The sequence below is a fragment of the Coturnix japonica genome, chromosome 4, assembly GCF_054131305.1.
Source record: "Coturnix japonica strain WE chromosome 4, WE-NBRP24, whole genome shotgun sequence".
Lineage (NCBI taxonomy): Eukaryota > Metazoa > Chordata > Aves > Galliformes > Phasianidae > Coturnix > Coturnix japonica.
Window position 1 is genome coordinate 43,229,313 of NC_140666.1, and position 13,270 is coordinate 43,242,582.

At 45.6% G+C, this 13,270-nt stretch overlaps 1 protein-coding gene across 8 annotated transcripts in view; it reads left to right on the forward strand.

The window, feature by feature from the left end:
• Nucleotides 1-13,270, forward strand: part of CXXC4 (CXXC finger protein 4) — a 92,857-nt gene that overhangs the window by 59,885 nt on the left and 19,702 nt on the right. For 7 of the 8 annotated variants that reach the window (XR_014945810.1, XR_014945812.1, XR_014945816.1 and 4 more), the window contains exon 4: nt 11,674-11,790. The gene's annotated coding sequence lies outside the window, so the exon portion shown is untranslated. Of the gene's footprint in view, nt 1-11,673; nt 11,791-12,226; nt 12,710-13,270 lie in introns of those variants that run through there. The other variant, XR_014945817.1, reaches the window with a different exon arrangement.

The following is a 13,270-nucleotide window of genomic DNA, read 5'->3' on the forward strand; positions in this document are numbered from 1 at the left end:
TTCTTGCACTCCTGACCACACAGCTACGTATTGGTGTGCTGGTCCTCTGCAGCCACCGACCTGCTCACCTTGGTCCTGGAGCACGCATCCATTGGTACAGAGGGCAGCAACTGGAGGAAAACACACAGCCAACACCGACTGCTCAGAAGCTCCGTGTACACTGTAACAAAAGCAACACTGATCAAAATTTCTCATTTTGTTGGGATTCACTTTCTCAGCAAGTCAGGTTCAGTTACTGTGGTGGACAGTCCAGCTGGTAAGAGGTCAAAGTCAACAGGTTAGATCATGCAAGTCCACAAATCCATGCTAGGCTACTGGAAACCTTCTACAGTTGTCTAAGCTGAAGGGAAGGCTGTATTTGGAGCAATTTGCATTGCAGTGCATGTGCAGGTGGGAGAGCAGTATGACAGAAGATGTCATTACTGAGATTAGAATTTACACTTACAGCCTTAGTCAGATTTGTGATTGAGAAACTATGGTGCTGTGGAAAAAAATTACTAATCATCTGATAATTTTCTATTGTTTGTATCCAGTAAATATCCCTTTAGTTTCCTATTTCCAGTTAAGATTAATTTTCTGATCAAAGAAAGTTTGATCAGAAGTGCACGGACAGCACAATAGCAGCAATATTACATGGCTGGAGGATATGTGCTGTGTCTTTGACTCTGCAGGAAAGGCAGCCAGGAGGGGAAGATGATGGCTCCTGGTAGAAGCTCTGCAATAAATAATAACTCTTTGGGCTTAGAAAAGAGTTATTTTTATATATTTCCTTTCTGCTGTCAATCAGAGGAGTCCTTTCTTCATTTCTGAAGTACAGTCTTTGTTTTACTGTTGGGATGCTTTGGTTGGGATCCTGTGCTAATTTCCATTGTTTCTCTTTCAATTTCTTAGAGCAATCCAGCAGAGATGAGTGCTACTGTGCCCTCCGTCCTGCTGCTCTCAGCCATGCTAACAAGACCGATCTCCTTCCTCCCAAGCTCTGCTTCGTCCCATGCAGCACACAAGTCCCTTCTCTTCCCCTCCACCCCACTGAGTCCTGCTAGATCAGTTTTCCCCTTTGCACATAGAGCCTCTCACCATGCACATTCTCATTGGTTCCCACTGAGCCCAACATCCCTTCAGCAGTATCACCTTCCTCAGTCCTTCCCTGCCACCCTGCTAAATATCTGCCACTTCACAGTGCATGCTGAATGAGTGGCTTGTTGCTGATACCTGGCTTCGAATGGAGGCATCGCTCTCAGAGTATTTCCAGCACCATCTGCCGCCTTCCTTTATTTCATTTTCTAGAAAGGGTTTTGCTGTAGCTGAGAGGCAGCGGAGGAATCTGGATATGGCTGACACAAATCCCAGAAAACGTTTGTCTGTTTGCCTTACACGCTAATTAGTGCCGACTTGGTCAAAAGTGCTCTGAACTTTTATTTATTTATTTTTCTCCGTTCTCGAGCATCTATCACCATGACAGCAATGCGCTCCAACCGCAGGAAATTAAAACACCCGACACAAGCAGCTAATCAAATGCAGAAGCAAACAGAAGAATTTTACACAGAGCTCTTGGTGTCACTCCGATCCTGCTTTGACGGGCAGCAGAGTTTCTGCGGGGAAAAAGAAATGTTTTGTTTGCTTCAAATTCCCTTTTCCCTTGGAAGCGTAAACGTGAAATTACTCTCTCCTCCTCCACTGGGATGTCTTATTTATTTTTCTGCTGGTGGCTGTTAAAGGAGACGCCGTTCAATTATGCCCTGGGTTGAATTAATGGCTCTCACAGCTCAGTGTGCATGTTCTGGTGTGGTCTTACTAGTGGGGCTTTTGTGGGGCAAGGGAAAGCCCTGCAGGAGAATAGCTCCCTGCAGCCCCTTCAGATCTCTGATGTATGTTTGGTTGTAGGATCCAGAGTAGACCTCACGTCTAGGCTGAGTGAAGCGAAGCTTTTTATTTTTCTGACATGCTGCATACGTCCATCCCAGTCTTGACCCTATTAGAAACTTCAATTAGAAGTCTACTAACTTCTCTTGAACGCTGCCACTCAATCACTATCTCATACTGGAGTCTTCAGATGACTTCTTTGGAGGAACAATGGAGTTTTACCACAGATAACTTTCATTCCCTTTGCACCTACATTTGTTTTTGTTTATATTCTTCTTTGTTGGCAGTTCAAGCACCTAAGTACCCCCACCAGGGAGCATCCTGAAGGACTTCTTTCCTCTTTTTCTTTCCTTTGCATTGAAAACTGGACTGCAATTATTTTTTATACAAGCACTGATAAAATATCTGCCACGTGAGTAATGGATTGTGCAGAGCTCGAGGTCTTCCCCGTGCCCAGCGAATCTCTGCAGGTGGGTGGACTTTCTCTGCTTTGCTCCTTCAGGCTAGGTCTGGCTTCCATACAGCCACTAATTCAAATCATCTCACAACCCCATGTAGCACCATGAGCACCCATAACAATTCTTGGAATTATGACATTGCTTCTACCTCAGGGTGAAAACTATGGTGTGCTGTTGAGCAGCTGTTGTTCCCTATTCACCCAAGGATAAAACAAGCCAACGTGCAAAGCACCTCCTGAAACTGAGGTACTCCCCTCCACCCACATACACATACGAGAAAGCAGTTCAACGGTGGGCATTTTTCATCAGTAATGAATGAATTTTTTTAGTTCTCCCTCCAGATTTTTGAGTAATATGGCTTATATTACCAATAAGCCCTCACTTTACTGTGGGGCCCTTGTAAACAAGCAATGTACTTCTTGCCATAAGGGCACAGCAAGGTTAAATACTGAATACCACTTGATGAGGTTTTGCAGAGATTTTGGGTATGCAGAGCCGTGAAAGTGCCTGAGGCTGTCATCAGATCCACTTGGAATCCATAATCAGGATAAGCGAGACGATTGTCTTTGCTTTTCATAATTTGAGGAGTGACTCCAAACTATTTCATCCCATAATGTCCTGGTGAAACTTCCATTTTGTGGATGCAGCTCGGCAGCCTCTGCTTGCTTTGATTTTATTTCATGGCATTTCTCTCTTGTCTTTGTTTTATGTTCACAGTTGCCAGCATAGTGGCTGCTATTTTAAAGGCTTTTTTTTTTCCTTGCATGCTTGCTTTAAAATGATTTGTTAGTATAGAGTATGATGTATTTTAAATGGCTAAAATAGAGCACACCAGGTGTAGATTCAATATAAATTGATTTGAGACTGCGGCAACCACAGTACCTTCATCTACTAAAACCAGAAGAGGTCATAGTTTCTAAGGTAGTGAGTGTGAGCACCTGAGAAATACTTGCTATTGGTCAGGTTTAGACTACAGACTGCAGAAGTTATTCTCTGGCCTGTAGCTACTTACAGTTTTCTGCACTTGGAAATAAATCAAGGTTTGTTTTCCACTCACTCGAGGAGAATAACTTTGTGAACCCTGGAGAGGATATTGCATTGGGAACCTGTATAAGCGTAACCACACAGCACTTGTTAAAACAGGAGGAACCCCAAAAAGGCTTTGGCTGCACAATGGGTGGGTGGAGCTCACAAGTGCTGCTAAGGGTGACGAACTCTAAATTTCGGCTCTGTTCTCCAGTCCACAGGGGCAATTCCTCTTAACCCGATCCCAAAGTCTCCTGCAAACTGTTGTATTTCAGAGCCCTTGGGAGAGTATTTCACAAGATGGAGATTAGAAAGCAAGAACAGAAAACTGGAAAGTGCTTCATGGTGTCTCTTTAACAGCTTAGGATTGATTCATTTTAGTATTTGTGTCTGGGTCTTATTCACTGCTGCCTCATAGATCAATGGCATGACAGAGTCCCAGCTCATGTTGATGCAGCATATGGGAACAGGATGCATTATCTTTAGTTCCCAGGACTATAAAATGTCCAATAAACTCAGCAGCAAGAGTGCCGGATTTGTGCAGCTCCACCAGCTGCTGTAGCTTTGCTGCCTATTAAGCTACGTTTTTAGTTTCATTATTGATGGGGAACGCTGATAGCTGAGCAAATGATATTGCTTGCAGATTTGAGGCACTTTTCCTGCTTACAAAGGTGACTCTTGCTACCGTGCCTCCTCTTGCAGGGAGGGAGGGCTTCATGCTGCAGTGAGAAATCAATTCAAATTAGCATGGGCATAGCCAATCTGTAGTGATGTCAGCAGCTCAAGCTGGCTGCAGGAATCTGAGCAGCAAGTCAAGTGCCTCAGTCTTGAATGCTCATCCTTGCCATAGACCCCAGGCAGGGCATGCCTGTGCACATTTGTTGCTCCAGTATCGCTCTCAGTCTCTTCCCTGGCTGTTTATGTTACAATTTGACTTTCCCCTGTTTTTCTCACTCAGAGTTCTGTGGCTCCTGCTATACCTTTGGAATAAATTCCATAATCATTCTGAAAATGGTGCAAAACCTGAGCTTGCCTAGAAAGCTGCTGTGGTGGAGTGGCCAGCAGCTCTCAACTCCATTTCACTTGTTCCCTGAGCATTGCCACCACAGGGACATTGCAGTTCCACACCAGTATCAGCTTTTATTGCTTTCTCTACTCCTCTGAGAAACAGAGATCAAGAACAGCTATGGCAAGTTAGGCAGTGTCTTCAGCCACTAGCATCATTAGTGTAGGTAGGCACTCTAATGGAAGTCAGTGTAGCCATTGCCTACAGCTCTTATTTAATCCACTGAATGCTGATTCCTACAAACAATCTCCAGGTGTTATTTCAGTGCTTACACAGCTGAATTCATACTGAACCATGGGCATCCACTCTTCAGAAGAGAAACCCATATCCAACAAGCACTGACCTCACAGAACTGAACAAGGAAGGCCAAACCTGTAGTATCAATGTTGGCATGAATGGAAAAGAAAACGTTCCCTGGAGCCTTTCCCATGCTAAGGTCTGTGCAGGTGGTGATTGAAGTAGCTGTCACTGTGCTTGTAGCTCAGCTGCTCTTGGCTGGATACCTGCTGTTACTGCCTGCTGCCCATGAGTGCCTTCCTTGGGCATCTCCACATCTTGGTGCCTGCCATCAACAGCTGCAGCTCTGGCAAAGTCTGATAAACACCAGTGCGTTTCTGCCAGCTTTTCTCTAAGGAGCAGAAAGGAAGACATTCATGTCTAGTAGAAGTTTACTTTGAAGAGTATGGATCAGAGGTTTTGTGCAAACTACTCCCTTAAATTATGGAAAATCTGCTGTAATTATGGAATATTTCAAAATATTCTGGGGAAGAACTTCTGGGCCCATCTGTTTTTCCCTTCCCTTCACTGCCACGTGTCTGTTCAGCCATTAGGATTGCTAAAGGATGGCTTTAATGAAAACGAGGGTGATGGCAATGATGTGTTTGACAAAATGCGACTTCTGGGGCCCAGAGGCGGAGGATTCATTACCTCCATCTATAGTTTTTTTGCAGCTTTTCCCCCGTCTTCTTAAAAATGTATTCCTACCACCTCGGATTTGTCTGTCTTGAGCTCCCAGCTAATGGTTCTTGTTATCTACCACATTAAAGAGCTTCACAGTTCCCTCTGTTTCCTTTCCGTGAAGGTAATGGTACATTGTAATCAAGCCACCTCTCGGTCGTCTTTTTGATAAGCTAAACAGATTGTGCTCTTTATGTTTCTCACTCTAAAGCACTTTCTTCAGCTCTTAAATCATTTTCGTGGCACTTGCTGCAGCTTTTTTCTGTGCAGTCACCAATTTTGTTACACCCTTATTAAAAAAGATGAACCTGGAGCTGTGCGCGTTGTCAGGAACTGGCCTCATCTAGACTGCAGGCAGCCTAAAAAGCCTGTGCTTAAATCTACCCGCATTCCCTTCCTTGTATACAGAGATTATTTCACCTCTTTTTAGCTTGGCTTCCTCCTGGCAATCTGAGTTCAGATGCTTGTCCCTGTGCAGTTACCACAGGGCTGTCCTGCTGCCCTCAGCCTTTACACCTGTTGGTACTTGGGTGCAATTTTTTGGGGCGAGCTTATCTTCCCCATCCATGTTCCTTCAGGAAATTAAATGGGAAAAAAGGAAGTCCTTGACTCCATCAGTGTTGTACTCCCAGCCCTGGCCCTGTGACAGCCCCTTTTTGACTTGCCCCATCAGCAAATTGGTGAAGTTATTCCATCGGTAGTCTCAGATGGAAAATGCTTTCACTGTCCCAGTCACTGCTAGAAATATCTCTGTTTAAGTCCCACTCAGAAATATCTCATGAAATCAGTTCTTCATCCATCTAATGCAATATTTACTGATATTGCAGAGTGCTCATTTCTTAATCACCGTGCTGCAGGGCACCAAGCGCTGCACCTGGCAGTGGGAGGAGGTGAGCCGTCGCACCAGATCCATCCTCAGACAGAGAAGTATTTTTTGAGACAGGGCTTCTATTCACAATAATGCTGACTGACATTAATTATCACTTAGAAACCCCTGTCAGCACTTCCATTTGGCACAGGAATGGTGCCAGGAGGCAGCTCCAGCAGTAGGAATTAACGCCCAGGTCCCCAGCGGCTGCTGCGGTGTTGTCCGCGACCGCACACTGGTGGCAGCAGCACACGGTGTTGCCCTCCCCTTCCCAACCCCTTGTCCTTCCAATCAGATTTGCAGGCTCAAATCCTTGCTTCATGAGCACGCAGGGTGATTTATGATGGGCTTTAAGTGGGAGACGCTGGGATGGCAGTTGCGGCACTCCCTGCAGCTGGCCAAGCCCCCTCCCCATGCAGCAGTCTGTGTGGCTGCACAGGAGGCACTTGCCCATTAAAATGCTGTCAGAGATCGTCTTTCCGACTTAAATCAAGGCTGTCACTGTGGTAGGCGATGGTTTTCTAGGTGTCCGTCTCTTCATTCATTGGTTGTTTTCATGTTTTTTTGTCCCGTCCTTTCCGTGTTGTTATTGCTTCCATTCCTTAAAGCACCACAAATTGCAAGCCTGTGGCTTGCCGTGAAGGCATGCTGGTAAATGATTTATAGAGGGTCCTACAAATCATGTTGCACTGAGTGCAGCCCCTTCCCCCACAGCAACAGCCATCATTTCAGAGCCGCTCAGCCTTCAAGGGAGCTAAGCTGTCCTTTCCCTGCTGAGATTTAGGAAGCCAAACAGCACAATGCAGCTAAAAGTGAGAGTAAACACACCACAGTAACAGCCTGGCATTTAAGTTTCAGCAGGGCTTAAGGTGGCCTTGCTTATCAGTGGAATTGTGTTATGACACCAGCCAGTGTCCGTATACAGTTTTGATGCTTTTACAGGCACAAAAGAAAAGCCCAATATGCTAATAGGACTTCAAAGTCTAAAAGATGAGTAGAAATTTCTGATAGTGAAATGAACTCCTGTATTAATTGTGCTCTCAGCCCTCCCCATCCAGGCAGACCTCAGCAGACTCTTTGACTCACTTCAAGGCTTTCTGGCCAGTGAACACTGAAAGCTGTCAAACTCGGCTTCACAGGGCACACTGAAGTACCCACATATACAGAATGCTGGAGGTCAGAGACAGGGAAAGCCATCTCATCCTGTCCCAGGTTTCAAAATACAGAGAAAGGACGCTCTTACCTGCTGGGCGAGCAGAGGTTGTCCATGGTCTGAGGATCTCACTTGGTCTTGGCTGGTTCTGGCACCAAGTGAATGTGGAGAGTTTGCCAAATTGCCAGTGCTGCCATTCTACTCCCCTTGTTCCCTGTGCTGACTGCAGATTCACAGAGCAATCTGGGTTGGGAGGGACCTTGGGATCACATCAGTCAAACCCAGCACCTCTTGGCCTATCCAGTGCCTCTTGACACACAAAGCAGCATCTCTGGGAAGAGCCTGGTTCAGCCCTGCTCACCCACCCTGCAGAGAGCTGCTCCAGGTTCAGAAGGCAGAGCCCACACATCACCAGTTCTCTTGAACATGGGAGCTCCAAAGAGTTTATGCAGTACAGTTACCACAAGGAAAACAGTCCTGGTGCTTGGAAAGAAACAATTCACCATGCAGCAAAACAAGTGGATTGGCAGATCACGTTTTAGACAAAATTTTTTCCCAAGCAAGTGCCCAAAAAGTAAAAATGAAAGAATTTTTTTTTATTATTATTATTTTAACTATTTAGAAGTTCCCCTGTGACTGGGAGTGGAGTGTTCATCAGGAAGTTATGGCCTTTTAAAAATAATCAAAATAATCAAAACGTTCCAGGAGCTACAGACCAAAGCCTCAGCAAGATGCACCACCTCCTTATTTGAAAAGCGAATTCCAGCCACTGTGATACTCCATCTGATGAGAACACTTAGCTGTGATGGGGTGAAATAAAGTGCTTTATTATACTAAAGTGAGCCATGCTGGGAGTGTTGGGAATACAGTTAATGCAAGTACAGGGAAATTATACAGCATCCGCTTTGACTTTCTGATTTCCTCTAATGGACATATGGCCCCCAGCCCAAGTGCTCAGGGAGCTTTGTGCCATGCCACTCCCCAGAGAGCTTTGCACCATTGTAGCCCTGGTAGCAGCAGACTCATTCACAAACCTGGTGTTTGCAGCTGGGAATTGAAAGCACTGGCATCTCAGGGCCGGCATCCCTCCTTGCAATCTGTTTTTCCTCTAATGATGCATCAGGCATTTTCACTCATTAACTAATGTCACCTGTACTCTGCAGGAATGGCAGCAAACCCAGCACTTCCCCATGAGGTTTTGGCTGTGGGTTTTCTTAGTTCAGCACTCACCCTCTGACCATAGCTATTTTATCTCAGATCTATTTCAGTTCCCCAGTTTGATGCTTCATTGGGGTATGCAGCAGCACATTGCACTGCTAAATGGAAGAGATTTCCTGCCCGAGAACTGTGCTACTGGTGCAAAAGCTAATTGAACATACAGATATGCATGTATAAATATTCACAAAAGGATTTGTCCCACAGCCTCTTGACAAGCCACCACCTCCATTGCCCTATCTGCCCTCCTGTCCCTGCCAGTCTATGTCAACAATCTGCTGACTTTCCCACCAGCACAGGATGCTCTCCTCTACCATATCAGTCTCTCTCCCCATCCATCCTTGGGCCTTTTTTCACTTGCCACTCCTGAACGGGGTGTGATGTGCAGAGCTATTGTAACAGTCTGGCTTCAGATTTGCCTTGGTCTTCTTGTCCAGGCAACAGAGAATTGCATAGAGAAGCCGTCTCCAAGGAAAACCAACCGTGGAAAATGCAGCTTAAGAAGCAATAAAAGAGTTCCCTGCCATCCCACAGGAACCAACAGGAGAATTTACATCTCCTACCGAAAGCTTCCCGGGGGCACCTCTGTCGTGGTCTTCAGTGGGGCCACGCGACCGCCCCATGTACTAACGACCTCCACTTCCCTCCTCCAGGGCTTTCTCCACCTCCTCTCCTCCCCGCAGTAATTTTCTGCTCATTGCTTTCTGTCACGGTCCTCACCCAACTTACAGGATCCTGATGACTTCCAAGAACACCCGGCTCTGGGGTTGCCACCCTAAAACCTCCTGTGCGCAAGCGGCCCCTGCACTGGTGTGTGTTCACGGGAGACTCAGTGAGACTTCTGGTTTTATTTCATCCAGACATTTATGTCACTACCAAGTCTGCTGCACTAAATTCAAGGGCAAGCTAACATTTAGGCCTGCTGCTGTTGGCACTGGAAGCCTCAAATGTCCCTGCTGGATACTCCATGGGGTGTGTGGAGAAGGCATGCCAGGAGAGTATCCATCCACATGTGTCACCAGGGAAAGCCCAGATAGCACTACCATCAGCACAGGGTCTTGCAGGAGGGTTTAGAGTTCCCACGAGCCATAATATTAGGATAAGGTTCTTCACCAGAGGGTGGTGGGCATGGAACAGACTCCCCAGGGCAGGGGGCATGGCCCTGAGCAGCTGGAGTTCAAGGAACAGACATATGGAACAGACATAGGGCTTGAGGTTTTGGATGGTCCTGTGTTGGGCATCTCTCAGTCCTTTAGGGTTTCTTCCAATCCAGGATATTCTTGATCCTATGATTCCATGAACCCCTCTGGGCTGTTTTGGCTTTTTTTTGGGTTGTGTGGGAGAAGTGAGGCGGGGCCTTTGCAGGGTTTTGCAGGAATAGCTTTCCTATGGGGACTTGAGCTGTCCCCAGTGCTTGGAAGAGCCTGGGTGAGGGTGAAAAGCTGCGTGTGGCCCTAAGCACCCCTTGTTCCCTGTCATCATGAGGACAAAGGCATGGCAAAGCCTAGACAAGTTTGTATATGAGCCTATTTCCCTGAAAGCCATTTCTTTAAAGTCTTTGTAACTTTTTTTTTCTTTTTCTTTCTTTCTTTTTTTTTTTTTTTTTTAATCTCAAGCTCCTTTTCCTGCTTTACGTCATGCTTTCCATTTTAGACATGTCAGATGATCTGTGATAAAGTGACAGGATGTGCAGGAGCAGCGAGGAGACGAGGTCCATTTTAATGAGACTAACTCTACTGGGTAGTGCAGACCGTGCCTCAACAAGCCCTTGGATCTTGTTTCCTTTTGCAAAGCATCTTAATGGCATAAAAGGATTTTTGCACAAATAAGGAAAGGCAATTCCCCAAACAGATTTCTTTCAGCATCCATTGAAATGGAAAGCTGCCACTGAGAATTGCCTGATTCTCTCTAAGAGGTAAGCACAATCAGAAATCGGTATTCCCTTGGCTCCCCAAAATGGACTGAAATACTTTGGAATTAGCAGCGTGTTTGCTGGAGGCTCACCATTCACCCAGCAGGTCCTGCTCACTGGCACTGAGATGTAATGACACATAAGATGGTCTGACCCAGCACTGCTTACATACGACCCATTCCTGCAGGCAGCTTGGATGTGAAGCAGGAAGAGTGAGGACTTACAGCAAGGTGCAAGGGAAATATGAGAAGGCCTCACACTGTTCTCCAGCCCTTTGTTATTTTGTCAGCTGATCTTCCAGGCTGTTATTAGAATTTCAGGCAGGCTGGGGTCATGCTTCACATTGGCTACCAGCATCAGGTAAATGCATAAGGACAGCTTATGACTCCTGGTCAAAGTTGCAAAGAAGGGTTTCTATCAATGCTATATTTTTTATCCTAGACATTGCTAGCTTAGTATGTTCTGGAACATCTACAGAGAATCACTTTTGTGGGACCTATTTTTTAAATCTTGCTTTCCAGGGAAGTACTTTTTTTATCTAGTATTCTTTCCTAAGCAATTCTTGGTGTGAATAAGTGAGTAGATGAATAGAAGATGTAAAATACTCCAGACTAAGAGTCAGGCCATCCAGTCTGCCTGCTCCCTACTGAAATGCGCATTTAGAAATGGTTTGTTCAAGTCCATGGGAAATCTTATTTAGTTATGTATCAAAAATATACACATTCTGATCTTAACTTGCCTTTCTGGCTACAGATGACTCCTGTATTTTTTCAGGTAGGTCCGGAATATCACTCCAACTATGATCTATTATGGAGCTTTCTCTTTGTACATAAAAGTCCGATTTATATAAATAGAAGCAGGAAATCACATGTAGCCAGTGATGAGAGTTAAACAATCCTGAAAGGCCTGATCAAAACAGCTACAGGGAAGAGGTCAATACTAACTGTTATTCCAAGTGTTAATCTTGACTCCAGTAATATTAGATACTAAAATGGGTTCCCAGATAAGAATTGCAAATCTTGCATTTGAGAAGAAAGGAAGTGTGATCCTAGAAAACAGATGCAGAGCTCTCCAGATCTCTGCAAGCATCCAATCTTTATGCGTTTGATCGATAGCTTTAGCAGTGGGACAGATGTGTGATGCATTCACTTTCAGATCTTTCTCGGGAAGAGAACAAAACAACATTAAAATCTCCTGTTGCTCGTCAGTGAGGAAATGGCATTCTCCGCAGGAGGAGTGGGAAGCCTGCCATGTGGACAGCCCTACCCACAGGTACCTTTTTAGATTATGGGGAAGGGACAACTAGCAAGGTGAATAAACAGGGCAGGGGGGCATGCACCCAGAAACTGAGGAGCACTGGGGAAACATCAATATCAGGATGATACCCGAGGTGATGAATTGAGGTGGGTGCGCTGTGATGGGCAGACTTGGCCCCCTCTCTTCTGACAGCTAGCATAGATGGCTTTTTCTGTTCTCTATTGCACCTTTAGGGATCCTAACCTTCACTAGCAGCAGCTTGGGGGCAAAAAAGCCCAGGGCCTTTGGGTACCACAGATCTCATTTATAGATCTTCAAACAGCAGGGAAATGCCAGAGGCCGTATGGCTTACAGTCAGTGGCAATTACTGCCCAGTGCCATAAAAAGAGCTTGAAGAAGGAGTTAGCATCACAGCAACCTCCTGCTTATGGGTTCTTTGTATCCCTCTCAGAGCCAACCAAAGCAGCCCCCAGGCTCCCATACGACATGATACGGAGGAAATTTTGGAGAAGCATCAAAAAAAGCCTGCCCACATAGTGCACCTGGCACATCTTTGATGGGTCTGAAGCCCTAAAAGGAAGTCTCTGTGTTCTAGTATCACTAAAGCCTCCACAAAGGAGATGAAAAGGAGGAATAAAACATCTGAACAGCCCTATCTGGCCTGAACTGCACACATTCGTTACAGAAAAGATGGATTTCTTCTGGATCCTCCTGCGTATCCTCCTGCTTCAGGATGGCAGCGAGCACCTCAACACTCCAATTACAGGATATTCATGTTAAACAGAGAAGAGGGACAGCCAGTCGGCAACAAACATTAAGGGTATGGCAGCACATCTGTGCACATGCACAAGGACCGACTGGAGTGACCCTCACGGCTCTACTCCCCACAAGTCTTCAGCACAGGCATACATCAGCTCCTAGCAGGCAGCCTCACCAGGGCTTAAATCTCCCCAGCTGCTACAAAAAGGGACTGGAGGCCCCAGGTTAGCTGCATCTCAGCTCTGAGCCCTGTGGCACAGAGCTGCACCAGGAGCGCCACTCATGCTGACCTTTGGAGGTTGCTTGAAAGCACCTGATGCTCATGGCTTGGAGATGGCTCAGTCCTTTCTAGCTTCCTGGAGTTTTTGCCTTTTTTTTTTCTCCCCCACTCAGATGGAAGTGAAAATGCAGGCTAAGAAAAATGGCATTAATAATACAAACTGGGGGCCCTTGGGAGAAAATTTCAGTTTTGGAAAGTCACTACTCTGCATGGATGTGTCTTGCTATCAGAAGTTTACTTGGATTTTCTTGACTCATCATGCATGCATGTATTTCTCTGCTGCCACGTGTGATCCTTTCTCCTTATTTAATTAGGGTATAATTATAAGCATCTTCCTAAATTAGAAGAAATATATAAAGATTCATCCATTCAGCAGGATTTTTTTCTGGGAAAATAGATGTTCTCCTTCAGCTATTGGCTTTCTTCAGTTTTGTTTCTCTATTTTTAATTTAAAGG